The sequence below is a fragment of the Salvelinus alpinus genome, chromosome 28 (assembly GCF_045679555.1).
Source record: "Salvelinus alpinus chromosome 28, SLU_Salpinus.1, whole genome shotgun sequence".
Lineage (NCBI taxonomy): Eukaryota > Metazoa > Chordata > Actinopteri > Salmoniformes > Salmonidae > Salvelinus > Salvelinus alpinus.
The window spans coordinates 4,603,865-4,626,734 of record NC_092113.1 but is presented as its reverse complement, the minus strand read 5'-3'; positions in this window follow the sequence as shown (position 1 = coordinate 4,626,734).

Genomic DNA, 22,870 nt, shown 5'->3' with positions numbered 1-22,870 from the left:
ATTACAAAAGGATTACCTACACACACTGACCAGCTCATACTATAGACAGAAGTGGGCTACATGGCAGAACAATCCGAACTCATCTCTCGGCAAGTCCAACCCAGTCATTATCTCAGCCAATCGTGTCTAGCGGGAAGGTTGCTGACTTTTTCCGTGGCTAAACCAACTAGGCCCGTAATTTAACAATTTTATTTGTATTTACAGATGGCATACAAGTTTGTTATTAAGGCACATGAAAGTTCACATGTTCCAAAAAAAGGCATTTGTTTTTTTTTAAGTTTACGTTCAAATGGCGCTCCTGTGAAGTAGAGACGCGCAACATACGCCTAGTTTCCTGAAACGAGTCACAAATACCCATTTGACGGCCATTGAAAATACATATTTTCCAGACGTTGATATCAGGTTCATTTTCTGTTATGAATGAAAGTTGGACAGATCATTTATAGATATTTTTCCAGATCAACACTGGACTAAATCTGAACCAAACATAGACATCTATGATTGATTCAAGGCCAGTTCGGACTGCACCAAAAAAAAAAGGGCCGGTCCGGACAGGACAAAAAAAAGATCCCATAAACTTGGACCGTGAGGTGTAGCCTACAGTGTCAGCCTGCAATAGAATTTTATCAATGCCCATTCATGTGCTTGGCCTACTGTATGTACAGTGGTTCCTCTTTTAAAAGCTGCGAGCTTGCACCGCTGGACTTAGAGGTACCCAGCGTCACGGCTTCATTGCTTCAGACCATCACAAGGGAGAGTTAGAGCACTCATTATGCATTTTGGTCCCAAGGTTTTTACATGAACAATCATATCGAGTGGTTTCAATGACGAATTTTGACTCGAGCCACCCTTGCCTTGTGGCGTTCTTCAACAAAGATGGCTGACAAAACATTACGGTGGAACCAGATGTAAGTTGTTATAATGTCATAACGAGTCATGCAAAAGATGTACAATTGAGAGGAATATGTTAGTTAATGTAGAGACAAGCGTTTGTGCATATTTTTTTGTCCTAAAATTAATTTATGAAAATTGCTATTTAGCAAATTATCTGACTAGCTAACATTAGCCTGCTAGCTAGTGTTAAGAGAATGATTTTGTAATTTGTGTTGTTTAATGTTTTAGGGACTCCTGAGAAAACCAGCAAACCAGTCTGTCGTCTTGTGAAACAGTGAATGTAAAGAATCTAGCTAGCTAAACCATTTACTGCAAATGTAATGTACAGTTGTCTAAGCTTGCCTTGCAATGCAGCTGAAGTAACATAGCTAGCCAACTATTTACTTGCTTATTGTGTAGTGGAGGATAAAAAATAACTGTATGCCTATGGATGTGTTGCTAGCTACAGTATGTAGTCCGTCTGTGTATGGACCCTAAAACGTTAGGTTCTGAACTAATATTCAAACCAATCTATGAACCTCAGCTATCATAGCTGTTGTATCAACTTCAAGTCTGAATGGCATTAATGAAGCCTATGGATAGAGTAGAATATAATAACTTTACTGTGCCAAAGATGCAAGTCCTATATAAACATGTACTGTAGTTAGTACCACGCATGAGATTCCCACATTGTAGCCTGTACATTGAATATATTCACTGATGCTTAGAATTCCATTGCTGTGACACAATGCCCCAGACCATGACGGACCCTCCACCTACAAATCGATCCCGCTCCAGAGTACAGGCCTCGGTGTAACGCTCATTCCTTCGACGATAAACGCGAATCCGACCATCACCCCTGGTGAGACAAAACAGCGACTTGTCAGTGATGAGCACTTTTTGCCAGTCCTGTCTGGCCAGTGATGTCTGGTGAGGACCTGCCTTACAGGCCTACAAGCCGTCAGTCCATCCTCTCTCAGCCTATTGCGGACAGTCTGAGCACTGATGGAGGGATTGTGCATTCCTGGTGTAACTCGGGCAGTTATTGTTGCAATCCTGTAGCTGTCCCACAGGTGTGATGTTCGGATGTACCGATCCTGTGCAGCTGTTACAAGTGGCAGCTGTTACACGTGGTCTGCCACTGCGAGGACGATCAGCTGTCCGTCCTGTCTCCCTGTAGCACTGTCTTAGGCATCTCACAGCACAAGGCTGTTCAGGGTTTCAGGCTTGTTTCTTCCAAAACAAGGAATAGTTTTTAGTTTTGGTACTGGGAGTCACAGTTTGAAATCAGTATGTGGGCGCGCGACAAAGAGGGCGCGTACTTGCTAATTTTACTTTTCTATTGAACATACTACTTTTCGTATGAAATATTATAGTTGAATTACATTTTAGGGTACCTGAGGATTAAATAGAAACTTAGTTTGTCTTGTTTTAACCAAGTTTAGCGGTAGCTTTTTGGATTCCTTTGTCTGTATGTTGAACTCAAATTGTTGGCGCCAACTAAACTGACTTTTTGGGATATAAAGAAGGATTTTATCTAACTAAACAACCATGCATGTTGTAGCTGGGACCCTTTGGATTGCAAATCAGAGGAAGACTTTCAAAAAGTAAGTGATTATTTAATCGCTATTTGTGATTTTATGAAGCCTGTGCTGGTTGAAAAATATGTTGATGTTGGGCGCCGTCCTCAAACAATTGCATGGCATTCTTTCGCTGTAAAGCCTATTGTAAATTGGACAATGCAGTTAAATAAAAAATAATTTAAGATTTTAACCAATATAAGAAACTTGTATGTACCTAGATGTTTAATAACCTTTTCTCAATCTAGGGGGTGCTGTTTCCACTTTGGAAAATATCGTCTCCAAATTAAACTGCCTCATACTCAATTCTTGCTCGTACAATATGCATATTATTATTACTATTGGATAGAGAACAATCTCTAGTTTCTAAAACCGTTTGAATTATGTCTGTGGGTGAACCAGAACTCTTTCTGCAGCCAAATCCATGACAGGAACTGCGAAGGTCTGAAAACGAGGCTCTGTTCTCAGATCAGTTTAAAGCTCTGTATGTATCCTATGGGTCGACATGAACTGCACCCGCCTTCCCCTGGATGTCAGTAACCAATGAGAAGTGGAATGGAGTTTCTACGTAGTTCTCAGAGCTTATAAAAGGCCAAGGAACGAAGTGAGCTCTCTTTTCGTCGTTCGTCATTGCGCAAAGCAAGACCTCAGGATGGCATTTTGAAACGCTCAGTTATCGGCCTTAGCTATAACCGTCTGTAATTTAATTCGATATAGGTGTTAGAAACATCATAACGAAGTTATTTTAAACCGAGTTATATCAGTTTATGCGAGTATATTGCTATTTTCGGAATTTCCTTAGTATTGCGTTTTGGGGATTTGGGCATGTTGTGGCCACATAGCTATTGTTAGCTGCTAATTCCGAAGTTGAAGACGACGTTTTACAACCAAGCAACGATTCTTTTGGACAAAGGACACCTTGCCCAAGATTCTGATGGAAGCTCGTCCAAAAGTAAGAGCTATTTATGATGTTATTCCGTATTTATGTGGAAAAATGTAAACGGATTTGTCCGCCATTATTGCGGCACTAGTCTGGCTGTAACGCACACTGTATGTCTAGTAACGTTAATTTTAAAAATCTAACTCAGCGGTTGCATTAATAACTAATGCATCTTTCATTTGCTGTCCAACCTGTATTTTTTAGTCAATCTAATCGATAAATAATCGTAAACTTAGGTGCCTTTCCAAGATGGCGCGGGCCAGAATGCATGACCTGTTGCCACTGATCACATTGTATAACCACGATTTGTGCTGCTAAATATGCACATTTTCGAAGAAAACCTATATGCATTGTGTAATATGATGTTACAGGACTGTCATCTGACGAAGTATATCAAGGTTAGTCAAAAATTATATATCTTTTGCTGTATTGTTACGATCGCTAACCTGTGCTGCTGGTAAATTGCTTGTGTTTCTGGCTATTGTGCTAAGCTAATATAATGCTATATTGTGTTTTCGCTGTAAAACACTTAAAAAATCTGACATATTGGCTGGATTCACAAGATGTTGGGCTTTCATTTGCTGTACGCTGTGTATTTTTCAGAAATGTTTTAAGATGAGTAATTAGGTATTTGACGTTGGTCTCTGTAATTATTCTGGCAGCTTCGGCACTATTTCAGATTGCAGCTGCAATGTAGAACTGTGATTTATACCTGAAATATGCAAATAAAAAAATAAAAACATATGCTATACAATAAATATGTTATCAGACTGTCATCTTATGAAGTTGTTTCTTGGTTAGTGGCTATTTATATCTTTATTTGGTCGAATTAGTGATGGCTACTGATGGAGTAAAAAACTGGTGGAGTAAAAAAAGTGGTGTCTTTTGCTAACGTGGTTAGCTAATAGATTTACATATTGTGTCTTCCCTGTAAAACATTTTAAAAATCAGAAATGATGGCTGGATTCACAAGATGTGTATCTTTCATCTGGTGTCTTGGACTTGTGATTTAATGATATTTAGATGCTAGTATTTACTTGTGACGCTATGCTAGGCTATGCTAGTCAGCTTTTTTACTGTGGGGGGTGCTCCCGGATCCGGGTTTGGGAGGAATTAGAGGTTAATATCCATCATTTCTACGATTTTTTATTTGACCGGAAATTGTTGACAGGTGTCCCGCTGACGGGATGCCTAGCCCTAAGATTTTTTAACATATCAGCATGTTTTCCTTGATCGGGCACCAATTTGTTTAGGCTATTTGATTGGAGAAACATGCATGATGTAAAAAATATCAGTCTCATTACAGTGTCATACGTTTTATCTCCAGCCTGTGGTAAACAGAAAAGACCACACATTCTTTCTACCATAGCCTAAATCTGCTACATGATTCATGATTGATTATTTTTTGATGGAACGTTGGTGAAGGGCTGCAGGCGCCTCTCCAACAGCATCCTGGAAAGGCACGCTGGGAATGGACAAGCAAAATGTTTTGGGCCCCTGCCTTTGACAAAGTGGGCACTGCTTATCACAGGACGGCATCAGCACTCACCTAAAAATCCCATATGCCACTGGTTGAGAGAAATTGTCATTGTGTTGGAGCAGAATTATGTGAGGGTCTCTTTTTTGTTGTAGCTTGGAAAATGCCACCCTTGTCAAATTGCAGCAATAGTCGGCCACCTATATCCTGCCTAATAGACGGGCCGGCCCTGCTATTACTATTATGCAACTATACTGTTAGTTGTCACACAAATTATCAAATTAACAATCATGCATTTCCCCTCTCTTTCTCTGTGTGTGTGTGTGTGAGAGAGACAGAGCAGACTAAAGGTGAGGTAATAGGGAGAGGAACAGAGGGAAGGGTACTAACTTCTAAGTGGAAATCAGAGCGGCTTGAGTGTGTGTCTCTCTATCTCTCTGTTTGCTGCCCTGGCCTGCTGGCAGTGGAGATTATGGTTATCGTTTCACTGAGCCTGGCTCAGCTCAGCAGATACAGATCAGCTTCTCACTCTCCTCACTCACTCACTCACACACTCATTATCTGAGATACTGGGAGAGAGCAGAGTAGATAGACAGTTATTGTAATCAATCACAGCAATATCTGGTTAATAGCATAGGATAAACACCTAATCAAAGCCTCTGCTATCAACCTTGGAATTACTCTGTGATGTCAACACCAATTACTTGTCATTTCAACCTGATGCAGCCTAGTGTGAGAAGAGTTATTCCCCATCATTCCCAGTTTGGAGTTTTCTTCAGACTAGGGTCTATTTTTCTCAATTTCCGCCTGACTGTAAACTGCCTGTTGCTCAGGCCCTGAATCCAGGATATGCATATAATTGGAACCATTGGAAAGAAATGACTCTGAAGTTTGTAGAACTGTTAAAATAATGTAGGAGACTATAACACAATAGATATGGCAGGAGAAAATCCAAAGAAAAACCAACCGGAAATGTTTATTTTTTGGAGCCCATGCTCTTCCAATGGAATGTATAGGGAATGTTTTTTATCTAGCTCCCAGTATGCAATTCCTATGGCTTCCACTGGGTGTCAGTAGTCCTTGTTCAAGGTTTCAGGCTTGTTTCTTCCAAAACGAGTAAGAAATATGAGTTTTACTACAAGGACACAGACTTGGAAATTCATGTATGCACGCGTGACGAAGAGGACACGTACCTGCTAATATCGTTTTCCTATTGAACATACTTCTTTCCACACTAAATATTATAGTTTAATTACATTTCAGGGTATCTGATTAAATAAAAACGTATTTTGACTTGTTTTAACAAAGTTTAGCAGTAGCTTTTTGGATTCCTTTCTCTGCTTGCTGAACGAGTGGATTACTCAAATCGATGGCACCAACTAAACAGACATTTGGGATATAAAGAAGGATTTTATCTAACAAAACGACACTACATGTTGTAGCTGGGACCCTTTGGATGACAAATCAGAGGAAGATTTTCAAAAAGTAAGTGATTATTTAATCGCTATTTGTGAATTTATGAAACTTGTGCCGATGGAAAAATATGTTGATGTGGGGCGCCGTCCTCAAACAATCGCATGGCATGCTTTCACTGTAAAGCCTACTGTAAATTGGACAGCGCAATTAGATTAACAAGAATTTAAGCTTCTAACCGATATAAGACACTTGTATGTAGCTAAATGTTTAATATCCATATCCATACTTATTTATTCGAATTGCACGCCCTCCAGTTTCACCAGAAGTTGTCCCGCTGGCGCGACGCCTAGCCTTTAGACAGACAAGACCAACATCAGGCATTATTGCTACATTTAGGACCGCTTGCATGAAAGTCATAGCTACAGATGTACAGTGCCTTCAGAAGGTATTCTTACCCCTTGACTTATTCCACATTTTGTTGTGTTACAGCCTGATTTCAAAATGGTTGAAAAAATATGATATATTAATTATATTCAAAAATATTAAATATATATAAAAAATTATTATATTATATACATATACACACAATACCCCATAATGACTAAGTGAAAACATGTTTGAGGAATGTTTGCTAATTTATTGAAGTGAATACTTTGTAGAAGCACCTTTGGCAGTGATTACAGCTGTGAGTCTTTCTAGGTAGGTCTCTAAGAGCTTTCCACACCTGGTGTCACACCCTGACCTTAGTTATCTATGTTTTCTGTATTATTTTGGTTAGGTCAGGGTGTGACGAGGGTGGGTATGCGTGTTTTTGTATTGTCTAGGGTTTTTGTATGTCTAGGGGTGTTTGTAAGTCTAGGCATATTGTAGGTCTATGGTGGCCTGAATTGGTCACCAATCAGAGGCAGCTGTTTATCGTCGTCTCTGATTAGGGATCCTATTTAGGTTGCCATTTTCCCTTTTGGTTTCGTGGGTTCTTGTCTATGTGTAGTTGCCTGTCAGCACTCGTTTTATATAGCTTCACTTTTGTTTAGTGGTTTTTCTTCATTAAAGGAAGAATGTATTCATATCACGCTGCACCTTGGTCTCATCAATACGACGAACGTGACACCTGAATTGTGCAACATTTTCCCATTATTATTTTCAAAATTCTTCAACTTCTGTCAAATTGGTTGTTGATCATTGCTAGAGAACCATTTTCAGATCTTGCCATAGATTTTCAAACAGATTTAAGTCAACACTGTAACTCGGCCACTCAGGAACATCCACTGTCTTCTTGTTAATAAGCAACTCCAGTGTAGATTTGGTCTTGTGTTTCAAAAATATGAATTAATCTCCGAGTGTCTGGTGGAATGCAGACTGAATCAGTTTTTCCTCTAGGATTGCCTGTGCTTAGCTCCATTCCGTTTATTTTTTATCCTGAAAAACTCCCTGGTTCTTAACGATTACAAGCATATCTATAACTTTGATGCAGCCATCACTATGCTTGAAAATATGGAGAGTGGTTGGTACTCAGTAATGTGTTGTATTGGATTTGCCCTAAACATAACACTTTGTATTTAGGACAAAAAGTTAATTCCTTTGCAATATTACTTTAGAGCCTTGTCGCAAACAGGATAAATGTTGTCATGACTCTCTCTCCTTGCTGAGGATCAAAGGTGCCAGATCAGCTCGGCACAGGGCTGACAGATAGCCAGACCCTCCTCTCTCCCACCAGAGAGGGGAGTTGGACCGGTTTAATGACTTAACAGCCAATCATAAACTTTCTCTCTCTTGCCCTGCAGTATCGAGAGGTGAAAATCCTTTGTTACACAGAGAGACTTTGCCGCCCAAACGCCAACATCCAAAAGTGGATAATGAAACAATATTTCTAACATAAATAATGTGGGAAATGGTCAGTGGAGATTTAAAGAACAATCCTGACAAAGTTATTATTATTTTGTGATATCACTAAGGATGGTATAGCTAAATAACTGTATCTCTGAGGGTGTACACCTTCTAGTTGTCAGGTTTGCATCTAAATGTTGTATAAAATATATGATTAAGTACGACAATACTTTTTGGAAGATTTTTGTGAAGACAATGTGATTTTAGCCTTCTAAATGAGATAATGGCCTTTCATATAAACCTGGGCCCAGTCAGTAACCACACCCACGTGAGCGCAGACATTGTGTCGGCGTGATGGAATGTCCCTAAGACCAGAGTGCTTAAATGGACTTGCTAACGAAATTTACAACAGACCAAAACATGCCAGGTTGCTGCGGCGTTAAAAGTGGTCCTAGCGGTACCCATTGAGACCAGAGAATGTGAGGCTGTGGTCCACAAGTTGAAATGGTGGGAAACTTTGTAAACCAGACCAAAACATGCATCGTCTGCAGCTGTGCATGTAAAGTAGTCGAGGACATTTGACCAAAGAGAGGTGGAAGAACAGATCCGATCCTTCTGAACACTGTGTGGTACATCTGAAGTATCTGTCTAATGAACACTCCAGAACAAAAGAAGCCTACAACTAATAAGAACATTGTGACTCTGGTGGACAACCAGAGACTTACATCGAACCACTTCCCATAGACGGATTGAGTGGTTTCAACAGAGAGACGACAGAGAAAGACATCTACGCGTAAATATATATTGCATTTCTAATCCGAATGAGCGGTTGTTAGGGTGCAAAGTATTCTGGTTACGGTGAGCGTAGTTTCCAAATGTATGTATGATAAGTTGACTCTTTGTTTCTCCATGTAACCAAACAGTCATGCTTTTGTTAGTCCACTAGGGACCAGTTTTCATTGTATAATGTATGTAATCAATAACCTATGCTGTGTGTGTTTACGTATTCTGTGTGATGATTTAGTTAGTTAGTAAATAAATAATTAAGCCAATTTGTGTATAGCTGATTCATCACTTAGGTTAGGTTTCGTGCAGATATCCAAGGATTGTTCAACGCTGGTCTGACCAATCTGATTCCAAGCTTCAAGATTGCTTCGATCACTTGGACTGGGATATGTTCCGCATTGCGTCAAACAACAACATTGACGAATACACTGATTCGGTGAGCGAGTTTATTAGCAAGTGCATCGGCGATGTCGTACCCACAGCAACTATTAAAACATTCCCAAACCAGAAACCGTGGATTGATGGCAGCATTCGCGCGAAACTGAAAGCGCGAACCACTGCTTTTAATCATGGTAAGGTGACACGGAAACATGACCGAATACAAACAGTGTAGCTATTCCCTTCGCAAGGCAATCAAACAAACTAAGCGTCAGTATAGAGACAAAGTAGAGTCGCAATTCAACGGCTCAGACACAAGAGGTATGTGGCAGGGTCTACAGTCAATCACGGATTACAAAAAGAAAACCAGCTCCGTCGCAAACCAGAATGTCTTGCTCCCAGACAGACTAAACAACTTCTTTGCTCGCTTTGAGGACAATACAGTGCCACTGACACAGCCCGCTACCAAAACCTGCGGACTCTCCTTCACTGCAGCCGACGTGAGTAAAACATTTAAACGTGTAAACCCTCGCAAGGCTGCAGGCCCAGACGGCATCCCCAGCCGTGTCCTCAGAGCATATGCAGACTAGCTGGCTGGTGTGTTTTCGGACATATTCAATCAATCCTTATCCCAGTCGGCTGTTCCCACATGCTTCAAGAGGGCCACCATTGTTCCTGTTCCCAAGAAAGCTAAGGTAACTGAGCTAAACGACTACCGCCCCGTCATCATGAAGTGCTTTGAGAGACTAGTCAAGGACCATATCATCTCCATATTACCTGACACCCTATAACCCACTCCAATTTGCTTACCGCCCCAATAGGTCCACAGACGACGCAATCGCAACCACACTGCACACTGCCCTAACCCATCTGGACAAGAGGAATACCTATGTGAGAATGCTGTTTATCGACTACAGCTCAGCATTTAACACCATAGTACCCTCCAAACTCGTCATCAAGCTCGAGACCTTGGGTCTCGACCCCGCCCCGTGCAACTGGGTACTGGACTTCCTGACGGGCCGCCCCCAGGCGGTGAGGGAAGGTAACAACATCTCCACCCCGCTGATCCTCAACACTGGGGCCCCACAAAGGTGCGTTCTCAGCCCTCTCCTGTACTCCCTGTTCACCCATGACTGCGTGGCCATGCACACCTCCAACTCAATCATCAAGTTTGCAGACGACACTACAGTGGTAGGCTTGATTACCAACAACGACGAGACGTGAGGGCCCTCGGAGTGTGGTGTCAGGAAAATAACCTCACACTCAACGTCAACAAAACAAAGGAGATGATCGTGGACTTCAGGAAGCATCAGAGGGAGCACCCACCTATCCACATCGACGGGACAGTAGTGGAGAGAGTAGTAAGTTTTAAGTTCCTCAGCGTACACATTACGGACAAACTGAATTGGTCCACCCACACAGACAGCGTGGTGAAGAAGGCGCAGCAGCACCTCTTCAACCTCAGGAGGCTGAAGAAATTCGGCTTGTCGCCAAAAGCGCTCATAAACTTTTACAGATGCACAATCGAGAGCATCCTGTATCACCGCCTGGTATGGCAACTGCTCCGCCCACAACCGTAAGGCTCTCCAGAGGGTAGTGAGGTCTGCACAACGCATCGCCGGGGGCAAACTACCTGCCTTCCAGGACACCTACACCACCCGATGTCACAGGAAGGCCAAAAAGATCATCAAGGACAACAACCACCCGAGCCACTGCCTGTTCACCCCGCTATCATCCAGAAGGCGAGGTCAGTACAGGTGCATCAAAGCAGGGACCGAGAGACTGAAAAACAGCTTCTATCTCAAGGCCATCAGACTGTTAAACAGCCACCACTAACATTGAGTGGCTGCTGCCAACATACTGACTCAACTCCAGCCACTTTAATAATGTAAAAATTAATGAAAAATGTATCACTAGCCACTTTAAACAATGCCACTTCATATAATGTTTACATACCCTACATTACTCATCTCATATGTATATACTGTACTCTATACCATCTACTGCATCTTGCCATCTTGATGTAATACATGTATCACTAGCCACTTTAAACAATGCCACTTTTATATGGTTACATACCCTACATTACTCATCTCATATGTATATACTCTATCTGATACCATCTACTGCATCTTGCCTATGCCGTTCTGTACCATCACTCATTCATATATTTTTATGTACATATTCTTCATTCCTTTACACTTGTGTGTATAAGGTAGTTGTTGTGAAATTGTTAGGTTAGATTACTTGTTGGTTATTACTGCATTGTCGGAACTAGAAGCACAAGCATTTCGCTACACTCGCATTAACATCTGCTAACCATGTGTATGTGACAAATAACATTTGATTTGATTTGGATTATGTGACGCTCAGAATGAGACTGAGGCAATAATTAATAATTGACTGTTAGATCATCTTTAGAGTTTAAGTCGGGAGATAGTAACTCCGTAAACAACTGTTCAAACAACCAAATTCCTAATGAGTTAATTGTTACATGATTCATTTAATCAAGTAATAATGAAACATAGTAGGTAATACTTCGATAAATAGCAGTCATCACATTAATGATAGTCACGTCACAACAATGTTTTGGAATATTTCAGGACAGGCTTCCTTCTTTTCACTCTGCCAATTATGCTAGTATTGTGTAGTAACTAAAATGTTGTTGATCCATCCTCAGTTTTCTCCTATCACAGCCATTAAACTTTGTAACATAGTGAAATCCCTGAGCGGTTGATACACCATCCAAAGTATAATTAATAACTTCATCATGTTCAAAGGGATATTCAATGCGTGCTTTTTGTATTTTTACCCATCTACCAATAGGTGCCCTTCTTTGCAAGCCATTGGAAAACCTCCCGGATCTTTGTGGTAGAATCTGTGTTTGAAATTCACTGCTCGACTGAGGGACTTTACAGATAATTGTATGTGTGGAGTACAGAGATGAGGTAGTCATTCAAATATCATGTTAAACACTAGTCCATGCAACTTATTATGTGACTTGTTAAGCAAATTTTTACTCCTGAACGTATTTAGGTTTGCCATAACAAAGGGGTTGAATACTTATCGACTCAAGGCTTTTCATTTGTTATTAATGTGTAAAAATGTCACTTTGACATTATGGGGTATTGTGTGGCCAGTGACAACAAAAAAATCTCAGTTAAATGAATCTTGAATTCTGGCAGTAACAGAGCAACATGTGTAGAAGGTCAAGCGGTGTGAATACTTTCTGAAGGCACAGTAACACCTGATACACAGCTAAAACAAACCCTTTAATGAGGAATTGATGTAAGGTAAGCAATGTTGACATAAATCCACATACAACATCTCATGTCACCACTAGTGGTCCTCCTTCCTCGAGTATTCCATTCCAGTACTCAGTTCCAGTTTGAATTTGATTTATTTTTTTAAAGGTAGAGAGAACATATCCTGTGTGTATACTCCTTGAAATCTCCCAACTTACTGACATCTAAACAACTTGTCAATACATTTGCAAATCTGCATGTATCTGTCAAATGAGATCTTAACTCGTTAGCTGTGTGACATGCATGTGTTGAGACTTAATTAATGTGATATATATACACGCACACAGAAATGAGTTTTTCCCGGCCTTTTCTGCTTGGTGTCATCATTTAGACTATGATTTTACATTATGAAATCAACATGTTATTGAATTCATTTCCACCGGGCTGAATTGAATTGGTGTGAGTAGAGTAGACTATTGTAGCCAGTTGACCAGTTGTCACTAGAAAACCCTTGTTTGTTTAGTGTTTGTTCTTCTACAGGAGATATGTAAGTTGCAACACAGCAGCAGCACGCTGGTCCGGACTAAGTGTTTCTGCAGACTGCTTTATGTCATTACAGCAGATCAGACTGCAGCAGAAGATCGCTGCTGTTAATGAGGATTAAGATGAGAGACAATTTGACATTTCAACAACAGAAAAAGGAGAGAGGAAAGGCAATCGGCGACGCAAGGATTTTTCTTTGGAATCACTCCGCCCTTTGAAGGGCTAGAGGAGAGGAGAGGAGAGGAGACTTTATTGGTCCTTTAATCTTCTGCCTCTCTTCAGGGGCTTAAATTGAATGTGCAGCCTTTCCTGGGCAACTGTTTAATTTCCTGTAACGTAATAAACAGCCAATTTATTACCGGCTGCAACAGCACAGCAGAGCACTACTTCCTCAGAAGTATGGGCTCTCCCAGATTGCTGCTGCAGAAAGAATGTGGGTTTCTGCTCATTTGTCCTCCAGACACTGTCAGGTAATCACAATGGAGAGATGGTGGAGTGATGCGAACAGAGGAAAGATCTGTGCGTGTCTATATGCAAGAGTGTGCAAAGGACACACACACAGTTATTTCAATTACATTCAACTGGAACAAATAAACCCACATACTTACACAACGAGGTGTTTTTTAAACTGTTATTCTTTACACAGCAACTCGTCTTTCCGTACAGTCCAGGTATACGCTGTCACACTCTCCCTACACAGTGCAGTAATGCTTCAAATGAATTCTTACTGCCGCATAGCTGAGCCGAAGCAAGCCGTCTGAATTAGTCGCAGTCCCAATCTCTGCAAGATCCCGTGATCAAAAACAATGGGCCCCCGAACAGTTCTGCTCTCGCTCGCCTTTTCCTTCCCCGCTCATATGTCATAAGAGAGAAAGAGTTGTGAAATGCATTAGGCTGGCAGGTCCAGCCTGGGTTTGACTAGGCCTGCTGAGGCCGCTCGCGGTGAAAGACAACAATGGCAGCTCTATTTTAGTGAGGAACACTAGTGCTGTCAAAACGTCCTTGTGGCTCTCGCACCGCATGATTTTGAAAATGTTATTGAGTTTAACACTTAAAACACTTATCAGTGCGGCAAAGTGTGTTGTTTGCTCACAAAAAAAATTCACAGGCATGGTATGAATGTTACAGCTGTCCTACACCTGTCCCGATTGTGATTCATTTGCTCAACTCAGTACCTGCAGAGGCCCTGGAGAGGTGCACATCACAACTGTCTATCAGGATAACATCCTGCAGTACAGCCCAGAACAGAATAGAGCACTGAGTTAATAGAGGTAAACAATCCACCCGGTCAACTTCCTTATCCTGCCTTGTTTCTTCTGGACTGACTGGTTTCTTATGAGAGGCAGCAAGAGGACAGCACGGGAGAGGGGGGGGGGGGTTAAGTTAAAATGGCAAATGTGCGAAAGAGAGAGAGAGTTCAAAATTGAGGTAGCAAAAGGCGACAAGAAAATAAGACTAAGTACAGAAAGGTTTAAATGAAAGGGGGATAGATAAAGGAGAAGAAATGAAGGGTGAGTTCATCCCTCTCGCTCTGCGGCTGGTCCTTGTGATGATAGGAGAGGAGAGATGCGGTAGCCAGGACCAAGAGAGGAAGAGAGCTACGGCAGTTCCCAGCCGATAGCACATTAATATTTAATAGTCGCAGCCATGAAGCCTGTCATGGAGGGACACTTTGTACAGAGCACCCCGTCTACTGGAGCTGAGGCTTCTTTATGGTCTCTGTGTCTCAGGTGTGACGTTGTGTTTGGTCGAGGGATGAGAGAGGCGACGTGTCGGGCACCAGTGCTGCAGACACTGCAGGAAGCACTGAGTAGTGAGTTACTGGTTCTGTTTGATGCCAAATGTGTCAGTTTGACCTGTTCTTCTGAACAGGCCTGGCACTGAGTAAAGAGAGAGGGGGATGGGGGGAAGGAGAGATGAGATAGAGGAAGTTGATTGGAGGGGGGATGAGAAAAGGAAAGAGAAAGCGAGATCAAACAGTAGGGGAAGAGAAAGAGACAGAGAGAGACGGTTAGCTTACAGCTGCACATTGATTTGCTTGCAACAGCAACTTGTACTGGACATTATTTTGTAACTATACCAGATTTCTGCAGCAATATAACAAATGAACTTAACACCTTTACAAGCACAGCAAATCTTGATAGGTAGTGTGGTTGTTGTTGTTGTGGAGGGAGGGAGGGAGGGAGGGAGGGAGGGAGGGAGGGAGGGAGGGAGGGAGGGAGGGAGGGAGGGAGGGAGGGAGGGAGGGAGGGAGGGAGGGAGGGAGGGAGGGACTGTGGGGAGAGGGTGTCTAGTAATGGGGTTAGGTGGTGGGGGGATGGAGGAATTCTGTCCAGGTAAAGAAGCGTTTAAAGCACATCACAAAGGTAACAGGCTTCAAAGCCTCGCTGACATCAAAGCCCTCCCTTTACCTCTCATTCTCACCCTCACCCCAAGCCACAGGAGTAAATGCAGTATTTGCACAGAAATGGGCAGAACTTTGATTGGTTCTCTCAATTGATGAGACCTCATGTTGTCATTATTGACATATCCTCCCTACAACATGATGGAGCTTTTCCAGACTCTGAAGTCAGAAGGACTTCGAGTTAGGTCTCAGCCAGACTATGAACAACCTCGCTTGACCAAAAAAAGAAAACTAGACTTAAAAATTCTTAAATTCTATAGCAAGTACATTTTCTCTGTTATACAATATGTTGGAACTAATAGAAGCATGTGGGATACTTTCTATATAGACAGTCCTTACAGACCCGAGGTCCACTGAAACCACACACACACACACACACACACACACACACACACACACACACACACACACACACACACACACACACACACACACACACACACACACAGTACAATTATTGACTGGGTGTATAAAGATAAAAGGCTTGATAAACCGCAATGGAAGGAGAGGTTGTCTCTTCTCCACTTTTCTATTTCACACTCCCTCTTTGTCTCATTTATCTTGCCTCTCTCTCATACCTTTTATTCTCCGGTCATTCTGCAGTACAATGTGAGAAACAGACTTGGTTTAACCTTGGGCAGTGGCGGGCCTGCAGCAGATGGCAGAAGCGTATGTCTGTAGAGCGCCGCAACGACCAAAAGAGACAAAGCGTCTGTGAACACCTGACACCAGGTCAGATTTACACGGCCCTGCAGGGATCCAAGCTGGATACGTCTGTCTCTCTGTCTCTTGGGTCTCTGTACAGATCATAATGGACATATTGTAGCCGCCATGTCTGTTTAGTCTACTCTACCTAGCCTGGTCCCAGATCTGTATGTGTTTTTTGGCCTTTAGTAGAATAAGTGGGGGGTTAATGAGCTGCCTTGAGCTGCCAATGCTCCCTTGAGATGGAGGTATTCTGACCTCAATGAGACTTCCTGGTTTTAAATAAATGCCTGGTTCCAACCCTGTTTCCAGACCATCATGTCTTCTTTGTTTGTGTTTGAGCATTATCTATTGACGTCACCGGGAAGGTGGTACATGTGTCTTGAATAGAGTACCTAATTGTTACTCTGTAGATGAATAGAAAGCATGATGATATGTGTGGGTTGGACGGGTCTATTTTATCTCTGTGTGTTTTCAAGACGCTGCCTCTCTGTTTCTCTCCATCACCCTTCCTCTGTCTCTACCCTCACCATCTCTCTCTCTCTCTCTCTCTCTCTCTCTCTCTCTCTCTCTCTGTGTTGTGGAGGCTGGACTTTGCTTCTCTGCATTTCTTTCCCTTTTTCTTCACCTCTAAGCATCACCTCTCTGCTTTCATCTCTCCTCCATCATCTTCTCTCTCCCCCTCAGCTGCTGTTCTATGCCTATCTCTCTCTCCTACCGAATGTCTGTGATTGAGAATGTGCATCATGAGGGAAGGTGCCGTTAAACCCTGTAGTCAAATTCCAACCGAAGATATACAGCAGCAATTACAGCACTGTCAATATCTCAGATCTATACCTGGAAGGTGATATAGGGGACAGGGAAAACTTCGGAACGGAAACTACTCTCCTGGCTCAGTCAATTTTCAGCATTTCAGCCTATCTGTAAGGAATGATAAAAGTTAAGTGACTAAATGGTTATAGTTCATGTAGGGGTTACAGCAGGACTTGTTTCTCATATGGCCAAATTCAACCTCAGAGGACCCCATAGAACAGTGAAGAGTGGTTGGACTTGGCTAGTTTGCTCATGGCTTGTCATCTACTACTGTGCTATTGGTTTCCACTGGTATGAGCGGTCCTTTAGTCTGCGAGAATTGGAAAGCCATTTTGAACCAAAGTCTAATGAGTCTGCTTTAGCCCCCGGTCTGACGAGAGTAATCTCTCACCGAGTTCTATTCCACTGACGGATATACTCACATGTATTACACTGTTTTATATTCTTTCCATCTCAGGCCTGTTTCCTCACAATCAGCTGCACAACCTTTCGGACAGACTTGCATCATTTCGGTCAGAGTTTCTGGACGGATAACACCTGGGCCCATATTCATATAGTGTCTCGGAGTGGGAGTGCTGATCTCTGTCCATGTAATCTTATTCATTATATTCTAGATCAGCTCTGTCACTCTGATACGCGTTATGAATATGGGCCCTAGTTCCTTAGCCTACAGTGAACACTGTGTGGTTGAATTGAAGTGACGGGGTGTTTTTAGAGTTGGTCCTCGGCTAATGACCTCAGAGGTGAGGCAGTCAGTAACCTTTGCAAGGCTTCTTAATACACTATGTCAACAATGTGGAGACCGGAGAATGTACGTTGATGAGAATAATCTACAGGCGACCCTTAGATATGGCGGGTTCTACAACGGGTTGGTCAAAACAAGCATCGTGATTGGTTGTAGACGCATTCTAAGCCATGCAAAAAAAAACTGTTTAGCACGGGTAAGCCTGTGATGCAAAAACTGGCATCTTGTTTTCTGTTCCACTTGAGAAATGCCTGTGCATCTAGTGTCCCATCAGCTCAGCCAGCCAATGAATTAACTTGATCTCCACTAGTGTAACATAATACCCCGGCAGTTGGGAAGCAGGTGCAGAAGATGAGTTCAAAAAATAATCAACGCAGAAGAACATAACATGAGAAGTGAAAACAATACCACCTAGTGACTGCTGTCTACTGAGGGCTAAATAAACGGGGAGTAATCAAGGAGATAATGATGACCAGATGTGTGCGTAATGATTGTTTGCCAGGGCCGGTGGTTAATAGACTGGCGACGTCGAGCGCTGGATAGGCGTTACTGTACCCCCCCCCCATGACACGCGGCTCCAGCTGCAGGGCGACGCCGGCCAGGAAGACTGCCCGAGGGTGAGGAGCGGGCTGGATGTCCGCCAATGGGACCCAAGAGCGGTCCTCAGGACCGTACCCCTCTCAGTCTACCAGGTCCTGGAGCCGACCCCCACAACGTTGGGAATTCATTGACCCTCCGGAGGACCTTGAATGGCCCCACAAACCGGGGACTCAGGGAGGTGGAGCGGGAGATTCCTGGTGGAGAGCCAGACAACATGGGAGCCTCACTGCGGTGGCGGTCCGCCTGATCCTTCTGACGGCGTACGGCGTGCTGGAACCTCATGTGGGTGGCGTTCCATACCTCCTCTGCGAGCCAGAACCACTCGTCCACTGCAGGGGCCACAGTCTGGCTCGGAGTCCACGGAGCCAGGGCCACCTGGTATCCCAGGACACACTGGAAGGGAGTCAGCCCGGTGGAGGAGTGCCAAAGTAAGTTCTGGGCATACTCCGCCCAGGGAAGGAACTGGGCCCTCTCCCCCTGTTGGTCCTGGCAGTGACTCCTTAGGAACCTCCCCAGCTCCTGGTTGATCCTCTCCATATGCCCATTGGACTAAGGCTGGTACCCGGATGTGACACTGACCATGGCCTCCAGCTTCTCCATAAAGGCTTTCCATACCAACAACGTGAATTGGGGACCACGGTCAGAAACGATGTCCTCCGGAAGGCCATAGTGCCAGAAGACCTGCTGGAATAGTGCCTCAGCGACCTGGAGAGCGGTAGGTAGACCAGAAAGAGATTAAACAGCAGGATATAGATAATATGTCAACAGCAGCCATAATAGTGGTAAAACCATCAGACAGGGGGAGATTAGTTACAAAGTCTATGGACAGATGTGACCAAGGCCGCTGAGGCACCGGAAGGGGAAGGAGTTTCCCTGCTGGAGCATGCCGGGAAGATTTAGTTTGGGCACATACCGCGCAAGAGTTGATATAGCGGGAGACATCCTGCACCAAGGTGGGCCACCAGTACTTATCGGAGAGGGATTGGATAGTGTGGATTATACCTGGGTGTCCAGGTAGCAGACATCTCAACAGGCAATCCCTTACCCCCGTGGGAACGTAGATGCGCTCTGGAGGGCAGGTAGCAGGCGTGGGTTCCCGCTTCAGAGCCTGGCGGATGTCCACGTCTGGGTGAAGTGGAATCTGGTGAAGATAAGGACCCACCCTGCATGGCGCAGGTTCATTTCGCTGTACGTTTGTGCTCTAGTCGGTGAGGATGAGGAATGGCTCCTTGGCGCCCTCCAGACAGTGTCTCCACTCCTCTAATGCCAACTTCACTGCCAGGAGCTCCCGGTCGCAGACTTCATATTTCCTCTCTACAGGGGACCATTTTTTGGAGAAGTATGCACATAGATACAATTTATGTGGGTTACCTTGGCATTGGGACAGGGTGGCTCCCACGCCCACTTCTGAGGCATCCACCTCCACCACAAAGGGTAGTGTAGGATCTGGGTGTCACAGCAATGGGTGGTGAAACGACCCTTCAGTAGGCGGAAGGCTTCATCCACTGCAGGACTCCACACCAACTTACTTGGACCACCTTTGAGGTGAGGGGAGAGGCGATGGAGCTGAAGATCTTGATGAAGCGGCAGTAGAAGTTGGCAAACCCCAGAAACCGTTGGAGACCCTTTATGGTGGTTGGGACTGGCCATGACCTGCGGGCTGATCCGGTACCCCAAGAAGGAGACCTCGACCTGATGGAACTGGCACTTCTCAGCTTTAACATAAAGTTGTTTCTCCAGGAGGCGTCTAAGGACTACTCGGACGTGAGCGATGTGATCTTCCAAGTTGGCCGAATAGACCAGGATGTTGTCGATATACACGGCCACCTGGCGCCCGATCATCTCCCGGGAAGACCTTGTTCACGAACGCCTGAAACACTGATGGAGCATTGGATAGTGCATAAGGCATCACCAAGTACTCGTAGTGCCCAGACGTCGTTCTGAAGGCCGTTCTCCACTCATCCCCCTCTCGGATGCGAATAAGATTGTAGGCACTCCGCAAGTCCAGCTTCGTAAAAAAGCGAGCCCCACGAAGCTGTTCAATGGCGGCCGGTATCGGAAGGGGGTAGCGGTACTTAGAGGTAATGGATTTGAGACCTCTGTAATCGATGCAGGGACGCAGACCCCCATTCTTCTTGGTCACGAAGAAGAAGTCTGCCTATGCAGCAGAGATGGATGAACGGACAAAACCCTGCTGGAGAGCCTCCTGAATGTACTCCTCCATGGCCTTGGCCTCAGCCACCGACAGAGGGTAGACGCGGCTGTGTGGCAGCGCAGAGTCTTCTAGCAGGTCGATGGCACAGTCCCAGGGGAGATGAGGAGGAAGACAGGTGACTTGAGTCTTGGAGAACACCTCCCGAAGATCTTGGTAAACCTCTGGGATGTCGAGCTGGAGGGCAAACCACAGGGCTCTCAATCGCACATCATTAGCTCATCGTTATGGATGTATCCAAAACAGCTTATGCAAATGCAGCTACATTGCTGTTATTATAGCTTCACTGTTTGACCTGACTGCTAGCAAGCAAGGGATATGAGCATTGCCAGCCAGCATGGAAACGGAACATTTAGAATGAACGACTGGGGTCCATAGATGTAGAACAAAAATACTTAACGACTGGGTCGCATCTCTGGCAATGTGTCAGGACTAGGCCTATATTTTCATTGACGGATGAAATAGTAGCCTAATGAATACATTGATCAAAATAACGTTTTTTATTTAATTGGTAACCCATTGTAGAAAAGCAAGTGTATGCTCGAGGTTGTGCAAAACAAAATTGGGGCACGACTGTGCTGATCTACAGTACTCGTCTCCGCCTCGTACCGATGACCGCTGCACAGCCGTGCTAAAAGAGTAATTTAGCACGCCCTCTCATGTACAATGTCTTTAGAAGCTAGCTAGCCAAGCTTTGCTGCTTAATGAAAAATAAGTTATGAACCAATCCCATGGTAATTAGAGACTTTAATGAGAAAATACATGCAGAAGATGCTCTGTGTCCTTAAGATCAATATTCATATTTTTTCAGTAACCGTTCTGACCAGAGAACTTCTGTGTATGTGTATGTGTATGTGATTCAGATTCTTAATTGATTAAACAATATGTGCTCTTAACGGAAAATATTTTTGTCAGGAATTGAGTCCTGCTTTCGCTCCATCTCTCCTTCTGTATGTTAATCGAGTCGAGGTGTGCTCCAGTTCGCCAGCCAATCCATTTTTATTATCTCAAACAGCACAGTCATTAACACCTTAGGAATGGAGGCTATATTGAGGGACAGCTGTACAGTTGAACACCGAGACATTGTCATTTTTCATTTCAGACAACAACAAAAGCGTTATGGCATTCACACCAAAAAGCAATACCTCAGCGTTGAGAGATGTAGACTACAGGACAATAGGGAATTTTATGAAATGTGTGGGCCTAACCACAGAATTATCATGCCTTGTGTGTAACGCTAAACTTTCCCTCGAGTCAAATACATCTATGAATAAACAAAATCTAATATCTTTCTTGTCGAGACAAGGATATCCCTACCGGCCAAACCCTCCCTAACCCGGACGACGCTAAGCCAATTGTGCGTCGCCCCACGGACCTCCCGGTCGCGGCCGGCTGCGACAGAGCCTGGGCGCGAACCCAGACTCTGGTGGCGCAGCATAGCACTGCGATGCAGTGCTCTAGACCACTGCGCCACCCGGGAGGCCCCTCCCATGTATTTGTTTATCTAACACTGAGCTTAGCTTTCTCAGCCTCTGTTAATTAAAAAAAAAAAAATCCTGATTCTCTGTTTATGTATTCTGCCAATTAATAATTAACCCGGCAGTTTTGTGCATTACACTTTTTTGTAGTTTGTATGTGTAAACGCGTACAGCTGCCATTATGAAACAGACTGTTTATTTTACAGACAGGCGGATTCATGTTTTATCTATTCTGTCTCCTCCATATTAAAAAGCAATAAGCAATGCATGTAGCCAACGCTTGAGTTTCATTTCAATAAACGACTCTGCATTTCTCCTTCTCTTTTCAGCTAAGTATAGCCCAGCCTCAGATGTATGAGAGAGTAGAGTGGCTGTCTACACAGTGACATATTGACTCAGGGAGTGTATGGTGTACATTACAAGAAAACGTAATGCACTCATACGGACACAAAAAGGACACTGACATGCTAGATCACGTGCATGCACACGCACACATACACATTCAAACAAACACACACACACACACACACACACACACACACACACACACACACACACACACACACACACACACACACACACGCACACATACAGCTTGTTTTCTTCAGTTGTTTCTTGGGTTGGTTTTTGCTGTGGTCCATCTTGAGTTCAGGACAAGACCTATTGTGAAAATAACATGCTGACCACATCAGCCACGCGCATGCAACAGCGTGCGCCATCGTGTGTATGTTGATTTTGTCCATCCACACCAGATGCGATCATGACACGCAGGTTAAAATATGTGAACCAACTATATCAATTTGGGGGCATGTCGAAACAAACATGAATCATTCATGGACATTAAGCTA